Source organism: Podarcis tiliguerta (assembly GCF_965153285.1).
Source record: "Podarcis tiliguerta genome assembly, chromosome: 1".
In the NCBI taxonomy this organism is placed as follows: Eukaryota; Metazoa; Chordata; class Lepidosauria; order Squamata; family Lacertidae; genus Podarcis; species Podarcis tiliguerta.
In genome coordinates this window covers 24,829,524-24,848,987 of record NC_139534.1, presented here as the reverse complement: position 1 = coordinate 24,848,987, position 19,464 = coordinate 24,829,524, and the positions used below count along the sequence as shown (strand labels likewise).

General features: G+C 44.5%; 1 long non-coding RNA gene across 1 annotated transcript; it reads right to left on the bottom strand.

The window, feature by feature from the left end:
* Positions 1-9,907: 9,907 nt before the first annotated feature.
* On the bottom strand, positions 9,908-11,660 carry LOC310671333. The gene is made up of 2 exons (XR_014507958.1): positions 11,540-11,660; positions 9,908-10,616 (listed from the first exon to the last, which is right to left on the bottom strand). It is a non-coding gene; the product is annotated as an uncharacterized lncRNA (long non-coding RNA).
* Positions 11,661-19,464: the final 7,804 nt, after the last annotated feature.

Sequence of the window (19,464 nt, the reverse complement as noted above, 5' to 3'; positions counted from 1 at the left end):
TCCCCCGAGCTTCTCCCTGCCTCCAGCCTCCAAACCAGGTCGGGGAACAGCACGCCCCAGGCTTCGAGATGCAGGCTGCTATCTGCAAGCCTAGGGAGCCCGACGGGAACTCCCGCGGGCTCCCAAGGCTTGTGGAGAGCTTCCTGAAGCCTGGAGAGCGAGAGGGCATCAACCCCTCTCACTCTCCAGGCTTCAGCGAAAGCCTGCATTCGCCCCATAGGACGCACACACATTTCCCCTTCATTTTTGGAGGGGGGAAAAGTGCGTCCTATAGGGCGAAAAATGCGGTAAATAAAAGGACACATTCTACTCATGTAAAAAATACACTGATTCCCAGACCATCCATGGGCCGGATTTAGAAGGTGATTGGGCCAGATCTGGCCCCCGGGCCTTAGTTTGCCTACCCATGATTAAAACTATACATTTGCACAGTCTCACCATCTTCCAAGCCATGTTGCTAATCTCATGCTATGGTTGGAGAACTGATGGAAGGAGGAAGGGAGAGAGGGAGAGAAAGAGAGAGAGACTTGCTTAAGACCCCCCTGAGCAAGTTGAAGTAGACCTTAAAGCAGCTCCATATCTAACCCTCCATCTGCTGGACCACCCTGATGATGCGATGTGTTGACGGAAAGACAGCAGAAGTGTGACACCTGATCCGTTCATGATGTTTTTCTCCATTGCATTTTATATATGTATATATAAAAATCTGCTGAACTGTAAAATGTGTTTTCCTTTGCTCTCTGTGATGATATTTTATATCCAAGATTAGTTTCTAAAACCATCCATGACTATGCAAGCATCGCCGGCTGATATTTTGAACTCAGTGATCCTGTGAAGCTATACCATAAATATTTCCACAAATGAGCCAGCTGCTCATGTTATATCTGCTAATGCTCTCCTAAAGCACAGTAAACCGGGCCTGCCGTGCAGCTTATCTGTCAGGGACTGAAGAGTCTCGGGGGCTTCATAAATCTACTGGTTTGTGGTCCCAGTTGAGCAAAAAAAACCTGGAGGTCTCTCAAGCACCTGAGAGGCCGTGAGACATATTTGGCATGCTATGTCCTGCCTGGGGGCCGGGGGTTGGTTGGACTTGTTGCCAACAAATAGTCTGGAAATATCAACTGTTGCTGCAAGATGTACTACGGGGCCTCATTTCTCTGACACAAACCAGGACCCATGAGGGAAGAGCTCTCTCAGCATGTAGCACACAACGCAAGGTCCTTGTGGCTTTCAAATCAGGTTTTCAAATACTGCCATAGGACACAAATAAGGGAAATAATTCCACCTATGGGAAGCCCTAGATGTAAAAGTAAAGGACCCCTGGACGGTTAAGTCCAGTCAAAGGTGACAATGGGGCTGTGGCACTCATTTCGCTTCAGGCCAAGGGAGCTGGCATTTGTCCACAGACAGATTTCTGGGTCATGTGGCCAGCATGTCTAAACCACTTCTGGCGCAACAGGACACCGTGACAGAGCGCACGGAAACGTCGTTTACCTTCCTGTCGCAGCAGTACCTATTTATCTCCCTGCACTGACATGCTTTGGAACTGCTAGTTTGGCAGAAGCTGGGACAGAGCAATCGGAGCTCAGCCTGTCGCAGGGATTCGAACCGCTGACCTTCTGATCGGCGAGCCCAAGAGGTTCAGTGCTTTAGACCACAGCGCCACCCGCGTCCCAGCCCTAGACGTAGTAGTGTCTCAGACAAGGAGCACCTTCAAATTACATTTGGAGCCCATTTCACAACTCAGGTCACATCCGCAGATTTAAAGCACAATCTTCCCACACAAAGAACCATGGGAACTGTGGTTTATCCCTAAGAACATAAGCACAGACAAAGAGTCCTGTTGGATCATGGTTAGGGCCCATCTAAGTCCAGCATCCTGTTCTCACAGTGGCCAGTCAGAGGCCTGTGTGAAGCCTGTAAGCAGGACCCAAGCACAAAAACACTTTCCAGAACAGGCCCTGCCTGTAGTTTCCAGCAAGTATTCAGAAGCCCTTCAGCTGAGCACTGCCAACCAAATCAGTGAAGAATAACCAGTGCAAATTCTGCAACGTGTCCTCCTTTTTCTTTGAGGGTGGGAAAAAGAGATATTTGTTTTTTTTATAATAATTTTTATTAAGTTTTCCATTTTAACAATCCAATCAAATCACGTTAAATATTCCAAATTATACATATACATACCATAAAGTCCAAATATTTTGCCAAATTATAAATTTTTGTTGGGGCTTCCATGCTTCAAGTTCAGTGGGGTCCAATCATCTTATGGTTCTATTGCCTTGAGTTTCCAATAGTTCCTTCTTTAAATCTTCCTGCTGTTATCCTTCTTTCTTTCATAGCCTCTGAGTTGTTTCCACAGGTGAGCTGAAGTGAGCAATAATATGCTTCTGTGTGAACTTTGTATGACTCTCCTTTTTTTTTTTTTTTTTGCAGCTGGTAAGTCTTTTATTTGCTGTATGTCTTCACATGCTGGTGTTTATGCTGAATCAATCCAAAAGTCCTTCTCTGGTGGCAGACGCCATCTTCTCTCAGTTCCGATGAAATAAAGTCTAGGCGTTTGCTCATTAATTTTCTCACACAGGTCGCAAAAAAAGAGATATTGGGGGGGGGGAGTTTTGTAGTAAGGTTAAAGCTTACTGGGAAATGATATATAATGAAATGAAAAGGATGTTTAAATTAACGTTTGTAAAAAAAAAACACCACAAAAAACAGAAGCTTTTCTTTTGGGAATTAGAGGGACAGAACTACCTGAATTGTACAGAAACTTATTCCTGTATGCTACTACAGTGGCAAGAATGCTACTTGCCCCAAAATGGAAAGAAGCAGAAGTCCCAGCAAGGGAAGAATGGATACAAAAACGTACGGAGTATGCAGAAATGGAGAAACTTACCTGAAAAATAAGAAATCAAGATAACAAACTTTTTTTAAAAAAAGAATGGAAATGGTTTATTGAATCTTTACAGATAAATTGTAAACATATAAGAACATTGGCAGGATTATTGTAATAACCTGAAGTTTCATAAGAGTACATATTTAAAGAAGACGAATAAATGAGCAATTTAAGTTAATTTGGATCTGCAGAAGATATTAAAAATAAATTTAAGGAACTGCAGAAAGAGGGGGAAGGAAGTCAAGTTTTGAAATGACAAAATGATTGTAAAATCAATGAAATGTATAAACCTGAATATAGATAGATAGATAGATAGATAGATAGATAGATAGATAGATAAAAAAGAGGAAAGTTTGAATTCCTGTAAAAAAGAAAAAAGGAAAAAGGAAAAAAGAAAAAGAGATCTAACTGCCCCTCCCCCCAGCTAAAGGTCTTCTGAGAATCCCACTCATCCTCTTTGGTGGGCGCCATTGTGTGCTAGAATTCCCATGTGCATTGGGGTCCAGCGTGGGAAGTCCCAGGAACTGTTTCCCAGGCAGCAAAGGAAGCTTCTGGGTGGAGCTTGGTGCCTAGGTAACTGGTCCCGCCTGCTTGCCTAATCAGCGAATCGTAAGTAGGCATGGACCACCAGGTATCACCTGCTGGTTTGCTCTGCAGCATCAGAGCAAATTCTGCAACGTGTCCTCCTTTTTCTTTGAGGGTGAGAAAAAGAGATCTCAGAGATTTTCTTTCTTTCTCAGATAAAGGTCTTCTGGAAATGTTAGTTCAGCTCTAGCTGAAATAATTTAAACTAAGGATCAAGCTCCATAAAGAAAGAGAAGCGAGCAACGCACACCAGTGGGGTGTGAGAGATAAAAACAACAACCGCCAGGGCACAAGCTTGAACTTGTTGAAATTATTATGTTATTAAATCATCAGCTATTATCTCAGAGCTGGCAGAGGTTGCTTTTGCCAAATCAAAGAAAAGTACATGGGGCACACAGGTGATGTGCAACTCTGCATTAAAGGATTCCCCCCCCCCAATCTGCTCTCTCGCTCTCTTATCAAATTTGAACTACTAAATAGCAAGCAAAGCACCGTAAGACAAATGCTAGAGTGGTGTGGCAAAAAGCAGAAGCTCTCTGAACTGGTAGGTCAGATCCTGGATACAGTGGTACCTCTGTACAGGCTAAGCGCAATCCTAAAAATCTATTGCGGTCACGTCACAGCATACTTTTAATTCACTCTAACAGCTATGGCTTCTCTCAAAGAATTTGGAGTTGTAAAGGGCGCTGGGAATTGTAGCTCTGTAGGTCTCCTAACAAGTGACCTGATCTGCAGATTGCTGAAGAAATGTTTAGTGAATGGAAAGAGAGAAAACCTCACACGCCACCCATCTCTCAATGACAAGGTAAGCGTAACCCTGTACTAGAGGAGCCAACTCCTAGGGACCGTGGCGGCTTCAGCCTCCACAATAAAATATTTGAGGGGGATGGGCCCCCACCAAGTTGATGGGCATTCCCATTCAAATGGTGTTTGTGTACTGTGTCGTGTGATCGATTATTCAGGGTGGGGCTGACCTGGGCCCCAACAATATTTTATTCAAGTTGGCACCCTGGCCCTGTACACACCAAAATTCTAAAGGATCCTGTGAATGAGGGTATCTTCTGCAAACTTCTCAAGATATTGGAAGACAGGTTTCAATACAGTGCAAAATAAAATTGTCCTGCCTTATAGGGTTCTTGAGGCAATTACAGTGGTACCTCTGGTTACAAGCTTACTTTGTTCCGGAGGTCCATTCTTAACCTGAGGTACCACTTTAGCTAATGGGGCCTCCCGTTGCCGCTGCGTGATTTCTGTTCTCATCCTGAGGTAAAGTTCTTAACCTGAGGTACTACTTCTGGGCTAGCGGAGTCTGTAACCCGAGGTGTATGTAACCCGAGGTACCACTGTATTGAGATCATGGCAGTGTCTGCATATCACAGTAAACAACGGTTAACAGCTTGCCATGAACACACAGGTAGTTTCCACATCACTGTTCCCTTAGCACAAACAGGAGTGACAAATGGTGATCCCTGGCTTAGCATTACATCTAGGGATGGTGGTTTGTTTCGTTCCAGGGAAGCCATGTTGTTAAACCAAGGCTTGTTCTAGGCTAACCAAGTATGGTTTGTTTGAGAGAAACCAGCCGTGATACATTTGGTGTAATAAACCAGAAATGGAAGTTGGGGGAAGTCAATAGGGAGGGGGAAATTAGAAAATGGATGTTAAATGATGATATTGAATATTTGTTATGAGAAAAGAAAATCAATAAAAATTATACATATTTTTACACACACACACACACACAAAATTTGTATTAATATTGTCCTTTTCCATGCTGCATTTATGCAGCACACTGTACTACTTCACAGTGTTTTTTAAAATATGCCTTTGCACAACCCCTCCCCTTCTTGGACCGCACAAACTGGTTTTAATAATCAAAATCAAGGTAATCAAAACGCAACAAAGTTTTTCTTCTCCTCTTGGCTCCAAATTATTTTTTCTTTATCATCTGATGGGGAGTTCAAGTTCAGCTGGGTGTTTCAAAAACTCAGGTGGCACACTGTAACTTCTGAATTGTCTATGGACAATTACTCTTCCTATTTTCCCCATATCTTGTTTTCACTGCAGTTACGAAGAAAGACAGACAGACCTGTGTAGGACTGTAGCCAGAGCGGAATTTAACACACTTCCTTGCACCTGTGAAAAGGTTTGATTGCCACAGCTGTCAAAATGTTTTTAATGTGAATGGCTGTCCTGATGGATCTCTTTCTCTACCTGGAACGACCATTCCCTAAACATGAGCAATTTTGTGATAGTGCTTGGAATGTAGGAATCATAAATTAGTGTAAGTGACGCTTTCGTGATTAACGATGCCACTTCCTTTTCTTAATGTTTCATTTATTAGAAATGAAAACAGACCTCCTCATTAAAACTGAAATAGGACTGGGGGAAATCTGGAATTTTATAACTGGCACTCGTTATTGTAGCTGGAATTCCCAAATCACTTGAGCAGCTGTATCTCTGCCTCAATTGTGTAAAAAGGCCACCCTGGTGCTGTTCGTAGGTTTTCCCACTCCTGCCCAACCAATTTGTTGGGGTGTCACCAGCAAAGGAAAAGCAGGAAGTAGACACAGCAACCTCATGCCAGTTTCAAGACTCAAGGCTATTCTCAAAACCAGGGGTAGCCATTGCGAACTCAACTCCCATGAACTCAAGCCAGGATGGCCAATGGCCAGGGTAAGCCAGTGTGGTGTAGTGGTTGAGAGCGGTAGTCTTGTAATCTGGGGAACCGGGTTCGCGTCTCCGTTCCTCCACATGCAGCTGCTGGGTGACCTTGGGCTAGTCACACTTCTTTGAAGTCTCTCAGCCCCACTCACCCCACAGAGTGTTTGTTGTGGGGGAGGAAGGGAAAGGAGAATGTTAGCCGCTTTGAGACTCCTTAAAGGGAGTGAAAGGCGGGATATCAAATCCAAACTCTTCTTCTTCTAAGGAGTCTCAACAAATTCTGGAGGGCACCAAGCTAGCTATGCCAATCTAAATCAGGCTTTCACAGATGTTTTGGACTACCTCTCCCATGAAACCTGACCACCTGCCACTCTGGTTGGGGCTAGTGGGAGCCAGATTCCAAATAAAAAATAAAAAATAAATTTGAAAGAAACCAGATTGGAGAAAGCTGGTCTTAAAGGTACATGATGAACCAACCTAGCTGAAGTTGAGCAATTCTTGGTCTGGTACTTAGAGAGGGATATTATTATTATTATTATTATTATTATTATTATTATTACAAATCATTATTTATTTGTGTGTCATCTTTCCATAGGCAGCTCTCAACACAGTGGGAGGGAAATGACAAAAGTCACAACTTACAAAAGATGACGACATACAAAGCCCCAATAAGTTAATGAAAGAATCTCATTAAGAAAGATTCAACAATTATTATTATTTTTTTTTAAAAAAATCCCCTTATAACTCACAGTAAGGTCTGATAAGAAAATTCAAAAACATAATTACAGAAGCAGCAAAAATAATGCACCGTGGAAATCCTGGCCCCAATACAAGCCCCTAAACACCACGCCACCTTGATTGTCTCTAGGTGTCATGAGTAACATGTTTTCCTGACCCACAGTCAAGATGGTCTCTGGTACCCTCAGAGCAGGTTTTTTAGCTGGAATCAGTTGGGTTCCTACCTATGTATACTGCCAATAATACTATAATGGAAGGAAGATGGGCTATATAACACTCCTGCTTTATCTTGGCTGTGCCTGTGGTCCAAAAAGTCACCAACCGCTCACTTCAAGGATTCTTTGTATGGAGACATACCTTAAGGTATATCACAAAATACCAGCTAAGAGCCTTTTGCAATATGTTACTCTGGCATAGGGACGCGGGTGGCTCTGTGGTTTAAACCACAGAGCCTAGGGCTTGCCGATCAGAAGGTCAGTGGTTCGAATCCCCGCGACGGGGTGAGCTCCCGTTGTTCAGTCCCTGCTCCTGCCAACCTAGCAGTTCGAAAGTACGTCAAAGTGCAAGTAGATAAATAGGGACCGCTCCAGCGGGAAGGTAAACGGCGTTTCCATGCGCTGCTCTGGTTCGCCAGAAGCAGCTTAGTCATGCTGGCCACATGACCCGGAAGCTGTACGCCTGCTCCCTCGGCCAGTAAAGCGAGATGAGCGCTGCAACCCCAGAGTCGGCCACGACTGGACCTAATGGTCAGAGGTCCCTTTACCTTTACCTTACTCTGGCATAACTCCATTCCCAGATTGCATCATGCCTGGTAATGGCTGTCCGTATCTTTACTTATCCCTTCAATTCTATGTCCCCATCACCCATTGTTTCCTCATATCCCTGCTTTTGGGTCCATGGTGCCCCTTAAGGTTATAAAGTCACATCCTGTGATGTCCATTCTGTATAGAAGCTCTATGCCCCCTTGTCTCCCTGGTCCACCTTCCCCATGAGTTCCCTTCTGCTGAGAGTGCGCAGGCCATAGCTACCATGCCTCCTGAGCATTCCTCTTTCTCTCTCCAACATCACACAGCCCAATTGTTTAATTAAGCAGGGAGAGGTTTCTTCAGATCCCATTCTTTGCCATTCCCTATTTGCCCTCGTTTCCATTCTCATCTGCCCTTTCCCCCAGGCATCAATCTCCACCTCCTCTTATTCCAGAAACTTTCTCGGTTCATTATCAGCTCCGCACCCTTCCTCTGACCTCCTTGCACACCCTGTTCCTTATCTAATCTCCCCTAGGTACTGGAGCCTCTCACCACTCCCCAGTGTCTATGAGATTTTAATCTATGCTGTACTGACAGCTACCACTTTCCTCATAGTAGCTGGACTGTAAACCAGTTCCTCGAGCAACTGGACGTTCTGTTACCATATCTGCTAAGCCAATCAGTATCACAGAGTTCACTATTGCAGGTGCAATACCACGTAGATTGTTCTTTCTTTCTTCATTCATTCATTCATTCATTCTCTCTCTCTTTCTTTCTCTTTTGGCTTTTCTCTTTCTTTTCTGGCTTAGAATGACACCTTTCAGCCCACACCTCTTTCTCTCCCCTTCATGAACACAGCAAAAGTCCCTTAGTGTAGGCTACCCCCTCTGATTCTCCATCTAAGGATCTTCATGGAGTACCATGGGTAAATCATGGTGACTTGGTGAGTCCCAATGTGACTTGTGCCAACCCAGTGTGGACTTGTGCCAACCCAATAGCTTTCTGGGTTGAAGAGTATATGCTTGATTATTCCTAGAATCAGATACAAGGCTGAGTTTGAATGTGGTGGTCCTCCCCTCCCTTCCCCCCCAAGCAAATTCCTCCATGGGTGCATGCTTCCCCCTGACCACCCAATGCCCTGTATCCCATAACACGACAGCCACATGCTCTAGGAAGTACACCCTTTTTCAGGAATACATTTGGAGTGAGGATGAGCCTTCCATCTACCTCTGTCCCACTTGGTGCTGGGACAAGGAGCATGTTTTGCCACATCTCACCAATGTCTCCCCAAATGCATCCCATGTGCTTTGTTCCCTGGAAGTGAGGTGGTAGCCATTGAGAACAGACAGTTCCCTTTCTTGGTGTGATGCTAGAATGTGGGGGGAACTGGGAAGTGGTATCGACGAGTGGGACCTGCAAACCACCTGCTGCTGTGTGGAGTACTCTGATTCAGGGTGCCAGTCAACCAGTTGTACCCTCTTTAAGGACACTCTATTCCACCCATTAGTCTCTATTCTTTCCCCAGCAGTTATTCAGCATTATGTAACCATTCTGAGTTCTCATTGTATTGCGTTTGATTCCTTTGAGGTTTCGTCCACCTAAAGCAGTGGTTCTCAACCTGTGGGTCCCCAGATGTTGTTGGACTACAACTCCCATCATCCCTGAGCTCTGGCCTTGCTAGTTAGGGGTGATGGGAGTTGTAGTCCAACAACATCTGGGGACCCACAGGTTGAGAAAGGCTGACCTAAAGGGGTTTTTCTGTGCTTCTTCAAACTTTGGAGTTCCCTCAAACCTGCAGATAGGTTCCTCTTGTGTGTGGAAGATGCCATTATATAGGATGATGGCAACCTGCATAAGGATAGGCATTTCGCAAATGGGTTGACCATTAGTAAATGGTCAACTTTGCCAAGCAGGGGCTTCTCCAGTTGTTTTGGACTACAATTCCCATCAGCCTCTGCCAGCAAAGCTGTAGTACAAAACATCTAGAGGGCATCAGGGTTGCAAATGTTCCTGTATGAGTAGAACATTGACCTGAAAATCCTCACGCTTTCAGAACCACGAGAGTTTAATTGAACTCATGCCTTTGACTACTGTGATAACTTATGGTAATGAATGGGGGATAGCCAAGTCATTTCCCACAGCTACTAAGAAACCTTTCTGCATTAAGTAGCAGCATGAAAGTCCATCCTAGCAGACACTAAGCGAGGACCCCTGGCTAGCTTCCTCCCTGCACTGGCTTCTTTGAATTCCTCTGGCTTCTGAAAGATCCTTTTTAAAAAGCTTCCTCTTTCACTAAGCTCAAACATCCATTTTAATTATACATCTGACTTGACGAGCTATGTTTTGAATTAATATTTGCAAAGAAAAGGGTGGATTTTAAAGGCTTCTCTTGGTTAATTTGCACCAGAAGCGCTTACATGGCTCATTCAGCCAGGGCAGAGAAACAAGACCTTAATAATACGCCGTGCATTTTGAAGGTCTAGGATTAACGCATAGTCCACCAATAAAAGATGGATAAGGAATTCCATATTCTGAAGAGGCCTCTTCACTCTATTATCCATTCCCCAAATACTGGAGATGTTTCAAGTGCTGTGTCCTATACTTTATAGCCAACTGGTGCTCTGAAAAGTCATTGATCCAAGTAGAATATTGACCAGCATGGTCAGGGATGATGGGAGTTGTAGTCCAGCAGGTTCTCCATCTCTGGCCGATGGGTTCTGAAGGCCTATTTCATGATGCCTACCACAGTCCTTTTTCATTCAGAGCTGCATATCAGAGTCTTCCATTTGGTGTTGCACTTCAAGATTGGTTTCCTAGAGCATGCAGTGAAGAAGAGGATATCTGAGCCCGGGGAGAATATTTGATTATTTCTGCTCTGCTCAAGGACATAGCAGTGTTGCTTTCGTGCAAGAATTAGGAGAGCAGTGTGACTTCGATAAGGGATGGAGGAGGCTGTGGGTGAAGATCAGGCAAAGGATGCTGGGAGATTTGGGGCCCTGAAAGTCAAGGATAAAGGAACAAACTGTGACAAATGCACAGAGAGGGCTGAGGAGAGATAGGGAAAAGATGCATCTCATTTATTGCAGGGAAGGACTTTTGATCACGCTCGAAGGCTCTTTTTGCACAGTCAGTGGTAAAGACTCTCCATGAAAAAGATGGCTTTCTTAAATAAAACATGACTTTTTAAAAAGAGTACTTTTCTACAAATCTCTGAAACGAACCCTCAGTATTCTGCTCAGATGATTATGAAATATGCAGAGGGACGTATCATATACGCATAATTGTCAAGAAAAATTGCTCACAAGGGAAAGTCAAATTACAAAGTTAAGAACTGTGCCTCTATTAGAGCTCATAAGAGCCCAAGCCAGGAGCTCTCAAAATGTGTGCCAGGGTAACAGTGAATCAAGTTCTCCGGAAAAATGAACTTGCCTACCACTGTTAATCTTCCTTTCACGTGTGCAAACACAAGGGAGAGTTGGGCGCATTAGAGGGCACACTCAGCACACACAATGTAATAATTAGGCTCTGGTGAACTCAAGGTTAGACTACTGCAATGCACTCTATCTGGGACATCCCTTAAAAAGCATTAAGAAATCTTGATGCCAGATTGTAGACTGGTGTTGGCTAATTGGACCATTCATTCATAATTTTGTTGGATCTTCATTGGCTGCCTCCTTGCTTCCAGGCTTGATTTAAGGGGATGTTTCTGAGCTTTAAAGCCCTTGATTGTGAGAATCACCTTATTGATTTGCCCCCATACACCTTCTGCTCAACATCTAAGAACTTGTAGGAGCAGAAATGGTGCTGGCCTTATGGAATCAGGGCAAAACCTGGCTTTTCCACAAAGCCTCTGATTGATTTATATAAGGACAGAAATCCAGTCCACAAGCAGGGCATCTGCACAGCTTGTGATCCTCACCAGCACACCATAGCCCAGGGGTAGAACATCTGCTGGACATGTAGGTGGTCCCAAATTCAATCCCCAACATCTCCTGGCAGGGTTGGGGCAACTTCATGCCTGAAACCTTGGCGATCTGCTGCCAACCAATGTATGTAAACAATACTCAGTTAGATGGACCAATCACCTCTCTCGAAATAAGGCAGCTCTTTGCATTCCATACTGCTTCTGATATAGGAGCTAAGAGAGCCATCATGACTAGTTGGAGAAAGCATTTTCTTACATCTGAGTAAACCTGAACGCTTTGTGCTCTCCTTATCCATGAACTCATAACAATGAATACTCTGGAAACATGTGAAATCTCTACACATTAGTTCCAGTGATGTAAACTCTGAAGTGCAGGTGGCCACAGGTACATCCCCCGGAAAGGGCATAGCCACACACCCCAAGGAAAGTTCAAAAATCCAGGCGGCTGCCTCGATCCATTATTACACATACTCAACAGGAGCAGGGCATGCACAGCCTTGCACTCGGTTTATTAGGATCAGCATGACAGCAATACTAGACCTAGTCTCCTTGCAAAAAAACTCCATCAGAAACTGGTGCTCACTTCTGACTGGGTACGTTCAAACTGTCAAGCAAACTGAACTCTAGCAAAATATTGTCAGCAACTGGCTTTAGCTTTTAATTAGAAATGCAAACAATCCTGCAAAGAAGTGTTGCCATTTAAGCTGCGAGTATGAAGTAGGAGCCCCATCAAAGAAAACGGGAAAAGGACCTAGCTTCTGCTGATTTTCCTCATTCTCTTCCTTCCTCCCTCCCTCCCTCCCTCCCTCCCTTCCTTCCTTCCTTCCTTCCTTCCTTCCCGTCTGTCTCTCTCTTTAAATGTGCTATTTCAACTTTATGTTCATTAAATATATGAGAAGACTAACAACGTATTCCAACAATAGTGAGAGAGAAAGAGAGGGAGAGAGGGAGAGAGGGAGAGAGGGAGAGAAAGAAAGAAAGAAAGAAAGAAAGAAAGAAAGAAAGAAAGAAAGAAAGAAAGAAAGAAAGAAAGAAATTGAGCGTGGTCAGGTATAAGGTACGTAGATGAAGTATATTTCAAAAAGCAAAGATATATTTAAAAAATGAAAGAAACTTGTACAAAAGAGGTGATTCCTCTCTTCTGATCTGTCACAAAGAAACTTGAAAGCCTCATTATCACCTAAATCACTTGTCAGAGCAAGGATTGCCCATTGGCTACCCCTATGCTCTGGCAGATGACATATCTTATGTCCTAAAAAGGAAAAAAAAAGTCCCAGTGTTCCGCTGTGTTTCCCCTCCACTATACCTCTCCATCCTTCTTTGTAAAGAAATATTTACTTAGAGTATTCTCAATGCAGCCCCTGATACATTTGTTCTTCCTGAACTTGTGCAGCTCATTTCTGATGATATACTGAAAAATCACAATCTACATGACCTAGCTGTTTAGATTAGCGAATATTGCACTTAGCTACACAACACATGATTCACAGATGAATCAAAAGACCACAGGCAACTCTCATTCAGGGATAATGAAGCATGAAATGGTGTTTTAGAATTAAATTTACATCGGGGGGAGGGGGATTCAAAACAAAACAAAACAAAACAAATAATTAGCAGGGAAATTGAGGAGCAAAACTACAGAATGTATGAATTCCGAGATTATTAGCATAGAGCACGCAAACTGTTCATCATTTCTTTGATGTCCAATTTACACAGATCTTTATATTTTTAAGCACTCGGGCATTCAGAGCCTCTTTGATAAAATAATAATGAGCTCTTTTGTAGGTCTTGGGCAGCAGGCTGCGTGGCATATGTGTCTAAATCAGTAATAAGTCTCAGAAGCAGAATTATATGTATTCCAGGGTTGTGCCAGGTTGTAACCCAGAGCTTCCTCCTTTACTTTTAACAACCACCATTCAACATTTGGGTCGCCTGCCCCTGTTTTCCCCTCAGTCCAGCTGCCCATTCCGTTGCCCCATCTGCCAAAGTAAGCAAAACATCAGTGTGGGCTCACCAAAAAGGGTGGAAAGGTCGGCGTGATTTGGGAAAGGAGGGAGCGGGAGGCACAGCAATGGCAAATCCTCCATTGTGTTTTTACCCAGAAGGCCCTTTGCTTCATTATGAACCTTTCTGTCTAAGATGCAAAATGTAGGACCCACAATGGAGGCTATTCATTTCAGAGGCCACGTGGCTGGCAAGTAGAACGTGCCCCTCAACTGTCCCGATTTACGTCCCGTTTTTGAGGGTCGAGACCATGGTCCCAAGAAGAAATGGTTTAGGCATAGCTGTCAACCTTCCCTTTTTTTTTTTGCAGGAAATTCCCTTATTCCAGCACTGTTTCCCGCTGCTTCCCACTGCTATCCCGGATTGTTAGATATCCCGCAGACTGTCCCTGGGACAGGTGAGGCTGCTGATCCCTTATTTTCAAATCTGAATGTTGACAGCTATGGTTCTAGGGCACCACGCTCTCACATGAGCTTGAATGGTAAAGATTAGGGTGGAGTACCAGAAGGGGACAACAGGACGAGATGGTTGGATAGTGTTCTTGAAGCTACCAGCATGAGTTTGATCAAACTGCGGGAGGCAGTGGAAGACAGAAGTGCCTGGCGTGCTCTTGTCCATGGGGTCACGAAGAGTCGGACACGACTAAATGACTAAACAACAACAACAAACCAGTTGTGGAATATTCTACCAGCAACACTCATTTGGCATCTACTTTCTAGGCTGTTACTCAAACTTCAAATGGAAGCTGCCTTTTTCAGATACTTTATTCCATTTCCAGATAATTGTTTTGTTTCCTCCATGTAGTCTATTATTATTATTATTATTATTATTATTATTATTATTATTACTATTACTATTACTATTACTATTAGAATTTATATACTGCCCTATATCCGGGGGTCTCACAGTGGTTCACAGAATAAAATCAAGATACAAAACCACAAAATACACAATAAGAATAAAAACAACAACCCAATAGCCCCCCCCCAAAAAAAACATATTAAAAGGGCATAGGGTGTAAATCAGATCAAGCAAAGGCCTGGTTAAAAAGGAACGTTTTTGCCTGGTGCCTAAAGGTGTACAATGAAGGCACCAGGCAAACTTCCCTGGGAGAGCATCCTACAGATGAGGAGCCACTGCAGAGAAGGCCCTGTTCTCATGTTGCCACCCTCTGGACATCTCAAGGAGGAGGAACACGAAGGAGGGCCTCAACGCGTGTATGTGTATGTGGGGAGAGGGGCTAGCTCTGCCCATTGGCGTAACCCAGGGGGCAGCTCCTCCCCCCCCCGTCAAGTAAATAAATGAAAAGAAGTAGAAACAGTCGGAATATTTGAAATTGAAATGCTCACTGAGGTCATTTGGATGACGTGATGCATTCCAGTGACATGGCTGGCAACCCAACTGAGTGATAGGTGTGGCCTCTGTGAACTGACCAATCGTGTTGCAGGTAGCTCGGTCCTGCCTCCCCACCCAACATAAATCCTGGCTACATCCATGGCTCTGCCACACACATATTCATTGGCATGTCTTTAACAGCATATAACTGTAGCCATGTTGCAGACATGTCCATGAGCTAACATATGAGGCAGGGGGTCAGAGCCTGCAAACCACCTCCGCATGTGCATTGACTGCATGTATAACACAGCCAACATCCGCAGAGAGAGAACATATTTTATTCCCAACACATTTTTGAGTAAACATCTTATGCAAGGGAAACTGCCTTTACAAACAATTACAGTAGTTCTATCTGCACACCCTTCTCAATAGGCATTGTAAAATAAATAAAATCAAAAATAAAATCCCCTTGCCTCTGGAGATAAGGCAGTGTCCTTGCTTGAAACCACTTCAAAAATGGTGGCTGACTGAAACAAATTTGAAAGATTAACTGCTTTTACGCATCTCTAAAGACAGCTTCCTGTGAAACATACACCGCAAATAAAAGCGATTGTGTTTTCCTAGGGAGCCACTGTTGTCTTTCTGCAACCGTTTCAACCTTTCTTGTTGTTCGTTCCGAAGAAGATTCCACCAACACCCCTAGCTGTGCAAAACAGGAGATCAGTGGGGAGAAGGGTGCTTAAGGTTCCTTTTATTGGCAGAGACCTGCTCCTTCATTATATCTCTGTACATATTGTTCATTTGCAAGGATAATATCCTTGCGACGAGGGCGAATTTCTCTTCTGTGCCATCGAGGCTTTTAATGAAGGATAAATCATTTGAGGAGTCAGGACAGCAAAAGACCTCGATCAATTTATGCATTCATAAGTTAGCCGTGGTATTTACGCAGTTCAAGGAATAGACAAATGAAAATCCCATCACAGAAGCGTTTAGAGATGTTACAATATGGGGGGGCGGGGCGTTTACACCTTCTGCCTTATGTTAGAGAAGCCTCCAGTGATGGAACTATCCAAGCAAACAATATTCAGCTTATGATTCTGGCTTGAAGATAAATCCAATAAAGGCTTGGTGACCCCCAATGCCCCAGCACCAGAACTGGTTCATCAGCATGGCAGGGCCAGGTGTTCCCCCAACCTTCAGTTCCTTTGGAATGGTGCCTTGCTGTATAAGGATCATTCTACCAAGTATAGCTCAGCACAAGCCCTTTTAACTCTGTTTCATACAAGCGAGAGGTGTACTTTTCAGCAACACAAGAGGAACCTAGCATGCTGCCATATTCTAAGTCAGACAGATGGCTTTCCCCCCCAGCTGTTATCTATGTTGACTAGCAGTGGCTTGTTAAGGATAATGGCTTAATTTCCTGAAATGAGAATGTTTACTTACATTAAATCACTGTGCATTTTTTAACATGGGGTTTTTCCCTTGACAGCAGCTCTCATGTGATTGGCTGACTGTGAGTCACATGAGAGAGGCACCCCGTTCTGTTGTGACTGTTATTCCAGCAACTCGCTCCAAGTATCCACGTCACATAGGACGTCAGCTGCGGGACAGGTGGTTATGGTTTCTGGGGAATGTTATGTACTGAGTTGAATAGGATCCAAAAGGCAGCAGTCTGATTGGTCCTAGAACAATAGGGTCCAGAATGCAGCAGTCTGATTGGTCCTAGAACAATGCAGCAGTATGATTGGTCCGCAGGAGCCACCCAATCCAGCTCCAGGTGGAAGTGAATCTGCAACCTGATTGGCCTACAGGAGAATCCTAGAATTATCCAATCACATGTGGCCCATTGTGTAAATAATGTATATAAAGCAGATATTTGGGGGGAACTTTCATCCCTCACTACTATGAGCTGAATAAAGAGCACGAAATCCACACTCGACTCCGAGTATATTTCAGGGAACAACCTTGTGGTTGCCTATATTTTAGGGAACAACCTAAGTAGGCCCATGGGCTGGAAAATCCCCACCAAAGATTAGACAAAGATCAGGCATGGTTTTGGAACATGGGTCCTGCTCAGTGCTGTTTTTCTAGGATAAGGGGTGCCAGAACTCACAATGACCACCTCCCTCCTTCTCTTAGAATGGCAATGGCACCCACCTGAGAGGGGCCGGAACTCAGTTCCAGCAAGTTCCAGCTGGGGGGGAGCCCTGGTCCTGCTTCCATATAAACATGCATAAGACCGTGCAACTAGGGCACAGTTCAAACATGAAAACGAGTTCAGGCCTTGCTGAAAACATCAAATACACGCCGCACGCTGGTGTCAGATGAATTGTAGCAGGGCCAGAAAATTAGCCTGTAGACAGAGCCCTTGTTTCCATGGGCTCTTGGCAACCCAATTGTCTCCTAATATAAGAGCCCATATTCCTCTCTTCACAATAGCACTCCTCTGTTGCCAAGATGAAGTGCCTTCCTGAATGCACGGCTGCTGTATCTCTTAATTGCCAGCGCTCCACGCAGCTGCTCATTTGAATGATGCACGGCGTGGCCCCACTTCAATGAGTCCTGTTGCTCATTGTTATGTAAGAGTTCACTTCCCCCAAGTTGTGTTAGCACACGGGCGCCCTTCACATTCCACAACTGGGTCAAAACTCTACCTCTGATTAAAAGAATACGGATTAGATTACAACTTTCTCCACTTACGTTTCCTCCCCACCCCCCTCCCCACCCACCAAGGCTTCTGCCTCTGGCAAATTGCCCACAGCTGCTCTGGAGGTGGCGCAGTTTGTCAACCTCCTGGCACCGCGTGAGCATTGTGATTTAGCCTCGACAGAACTATGTTAAACAGATAAGGATGCCGAACAAGGTTCAAAGCTGGAGGAAATATGGGAGGCAAGGTATTGCTCAAGCAAGTAAGAGGCACTTCACACAGGGCCCAAATGAGCACCTTGTTCTTACAGCAAACACACATTTGTCCTCTGTAGAAGACGGGTGGCTTTATTTTTATATAATGATAGATCCATCCATATCAGCGCTGTTCTGCGGGAATTGGCAATGCCGGCTGGGGGAAAAGAAAGCTTTTCATTTGTCACAATTCATGTTCTCTTCGGCGGCTTTCATATTGCATACTCCATGGAGATATGTGGTTGCCAAATGGCACAGGTAGCTGAAGGACCTGCAGCGTCATGGTTTGCTTGAAGTGGAGGCTACTGGAGTTCTTTCACATCCCCAACCCAATAAAGAAGTGCAAAGCTGGATCCTTGAGAGGTGTCTGTTTCTGATTATTTAAATGGTCAGTTCTCCCACTCCTGGCTCACCTGTCCTGGACAGCTTGGGAGGAACTAGCTGGGGAACCACCAAAGGGAAGAAAGCTCAGAGTTCGGTGACTGGTGGTAGGACAACGATGAATGGTCAGAGGGAGAAGATGGGGAAGAGGAAGTGTCAGAAGCTGAAGAGGTTACAGGGCTTAGTGAGCTGGGAGAGTCTGTGGCAGAGAGAAGTCCAGAATCGGACGCAGAAGCCAAAGCAGGTCAGTGGAGGATGGAGGTCAAGAGGCAGAGGTGAGTTTTGAGGAAGTTTTGAGGATTTCATTTGGCTGTGGTGTGATCAAGCACAATGTGGGCTGACAGTTGGGGAATAGGAAAAATAGGACCCAAGCGGAATGTAGTGGTTTGAACCCTTCCATGGTAGGTTCAGGTTGTATACTGTGCAAACAAACCATCTATCTATCATAGACACCACCACTGTCTCTGCTGTGCCTCATTCCCAAAGGAAACATGAACCCCGGGTAAGCACCTGGAACATCTGCAATCTCGCACCATTTAAGACAGTGGTTCTCAACCTTGGGTCCCCAGATGTTTTTGGCCTACAACTCCCATGATCCCTAGCTCACAGGACCAGTGGTCAAGGATGATGGGAGTTGTAGGCAAAAAACATCTGGGGACCCAAGGTTGAGAAAGGCTGATTTAAGAGTTTGGGGTGGCGTGCAACAATATTACGGCAAATGACTTAACTGGGTATTAGGTAAATTGCATAGGAAAATGGGTATGTTAGGAGATATAGAATCATAGAGTTGGAAGGGACCACAAGGATCATCTAGTCCAACCCCCTGTGATGCAGGAATCTTTTGCCCAGTGTGGAGCTCGAACCCATGATTAAGAGTCACACTAAAATGCTGGCGGATTTTTGCGATGGTTTAAAGAAGCACTGCAGTGGGTTTGGAAATGTGACAAAGAGAAGTGGAGATTGGGGGAGGAGAAAAATGGAAAGTGACTTATAGACCGCTCTCCCTACACACGCTATGTACGAAGTGTACATACACACAAGCAGAGAGCGCATGTGTCGGCAGCTGATTGCACAATATTGCTTCTGCATGTAATAGAATGGGGAGGGGGGTTGAACATTTTACGTGTGGACTGGCATCCTTTGCACCTTTGCAAGGTGGCAAGCCCTGCGGTGGTGCCAAGGAATATGTCTCTTCCTTGGCTGGCAAATGCCCTTCTTTGTGTGCTCTCAGACACATGCAGCTCTCCCATACTGAGAGATTGCAAGGCGAATGTGACTTGATAAAAACCCCTGCAAGC